This window comes from Montipora foliosa, chromosome 6 (genome assembly GCF_036669935.1).
Source record: "Montipora foliosa isolate CH-2021 chromosome 6, ASM3666993v2, whole genome shotgun sequence".
Lineage (NCBI taxonomy): Eukaryota > Metazoa > Cnidaria > Anthozoa > Scleractinia > Acroporidae > Montipora > Montipora foliosa.
In genome coordinates, this window is record NC_090874.1 from 65,399,265 (window position 1) to 65,401,764 (window position 2,500).

Here is a 2,500-nt window from a genome sequence, read left to right on the forward strand (position 1 = left end):
TTTTCAATCCGGAGAATGATTTTTAAAACGAGTTTTGGGAAAGAGAGAAAAGTACCCTTGTCGAAGGTGGTAGCAATAATCCTGTGTTATTGAGGCGCTATCGTTTCTTACTGTTTTCACCAATAGCTGGAGTTTGTTGCCTTGAAAATATGAATTAATGAATAAATCAATAAACAACCTTTATTTTAGGGATCTAACCGATTTCTAGGAGGAAACACTTTCAAATATATTCAAATAAATGCAGTTAAACGTTTCAAGTTAAGAAAACTCGATTTAAAAATTACGATAATGAAAGTTAAAAACCATGCATTGCAGAGTCAGTTAGGTCTACCATGGGACTGAATTAACCCTTTCACTGCCATAAATGCCAATTGATTCTTATAGATTTTACTCTGTCTAACGCCTGACGATTTCACTCGTCAATAGGGAAGCCCTTAGCGTTGAAAGGGTTAAAGTACGGCTTAGGTGCTTGGTTCTAATAATTTTCTTGAAATTTCGTAAGGTTGATTATCTGCGGATAGTCTGAAGTATTTTGGTCCATATATCTGGGGGCCCAAGAGGGACTATTAAATGTGCATTCCTTTGGTCGTATCTGTTCTCATGCAACTTGAAGATGTTAAATGTGTGTTGTGAACATAGATTGTTTTTCGCCCTAAACACGAGAATACCAATGTCCTGTAATGTTTTTTACCATTCTTGTTGAATTGACCCGGTATAGTTTCCTCGACCAATTGCCCCATTGTTTCACCCCTAATTTATCATAAAGGCTTTACACTCAGTGTTTTCAGTTTCAAGTTGATCCCGCTTGATTTGTTGATCATGGAACTTACCTTCTTGAACTACGCATTCCTCACCAAAACTCAGTAGAAAAACTTCCAAGAATACAAGAAGGAACAACATCTTAAACAATCAGTGCATTGGGACGTGTATTATTATTGGTAAAGTCGCGACTTACAGCCAACCTTGCGACCTGTTCAATGACTTCCCCTCGGCACGGTCTGTTTGGACACTTGAGTAAGTCGCTGCTCTGAATCCTGAGTCTGCATAATTAACTGACGTATTGCGGAGAAAGTCATTCGTAACACATCATTACCAAACCGACCTCTTTAACTTCATGAAACACTCTTGTTTGACCTCTGTCAGCAATTAAATTGAGAATAGGAAGTTGTTAGCCGGACAGACTCTCGAAAAAGGAATTCGTTCCCACCACATTGTAAACAGGAAGTTAACATAACATGCATAGAAGCGTAAGTCTTTGTTAAAGGGGGGCTGTGTGACGGCAGGGCAGTTCATTTTGTGTCGTTTTACCATTTATTCGCCCGTTCTCTAAACAACTTAACCTTTACTCAGAAATTACTTTTGAACTACACAAACCAAAGATTTGTGACGAAAAAGTCTGTTGAGCATACTGACATAATTAAGTTTCAAACAACAGAGATCAACTGGAATAACTGTTAGACCATGAACAGTTTTCAAAAACCCCAATCACAATCCATTTCAATCTTCTTAAATTTCGCTCATCCCTGCCTCCTTTTGCATTTAAACATGCAGATAACTCTAAATAACGAGAATATTGAGCGCGTCCTTAGTACTAAAATCAACACTTAAAATGGGAGGACAATATCAAGTACATTTGTACCTTCTGTTACGCTACACTAGCAACACTTCGCAAGATAAAAAATCTAATGCCTTCAGTTCCATATTAGGAAAAGCCTTGCTCAAGCACTTGTCTTATCGAAATTATATTATAACGACATTTTTTATCACTTGCTACCGGAATATTTGACAGCACGGCTTCATAGAGTACAAAAGGCAACTGCAAGCTTTGTCAGTGGTAAATAATTATGCAACAAAGCTTGATATCTTGAATTTGAATTGGTTACCAGTGACTGAACAAGGGCAATGATATATTCTTAAGAGTACACACAAGAGTCTACACAGTTCGGACCGGCCAAATTATCAGTTTAAGACTAGGTATCTATGGAAATAACCAAAACTTGAGCTCTAGCAAGACTAGCAACACGTTTCAAGATGAAGATCCTAATTTATTCAACTGCCTGCCACATTCTTAAAGAAACTGTGCTCGGACCCAGTCATATTTTCTAAAGAGACAAAGAAACTGTTACAACGTAGAGCAAGTCTACTCATTAGATTGTAGTTTTATCCCTCTTTACCTTTTTTTAAAATTTTTGTTTGCCAATTTTGATTGATTCATTAAAATATAGCTTATTAGTTCTTTCAATAAACAATTATTGGATGAGGTTGAGCATGATATCATGAATTATCAAAACCGAGGTCTGTGTTATCTGCCGAAGCCGAAGGCTGAGGCAGATAACACAGACACGAGGTTGGCCGGGATATGTTATGTCCACGAAAGTTATTTTGAGACGAGCGGAAGTCTTTGTCTTAGCGGAAGTCTGTCTTCCGAGACGTCCGCCTGCAGTGTTGCCTCGCTCTCAGGTTCTTAGTGAAAAGAGAAAAACACGGCTTACGTGGAAGG

The 2,500-nt window shown here is 38.0% G+C and overlaps 1 long non-coding RNA gene across 1 annotated transcript in view; it reads left to right on the top strand.

The window, feature by feature from the left end:
* Positions 1 to 2,500, top strand: part of LOC138008176 (uncharacterized) — an 11,970-nt gene that overhangs the window by 3,987 nt on the left and 5,483 nt on the right. The gene's annotated exons all lie outside the window — the stretch shown is intronic.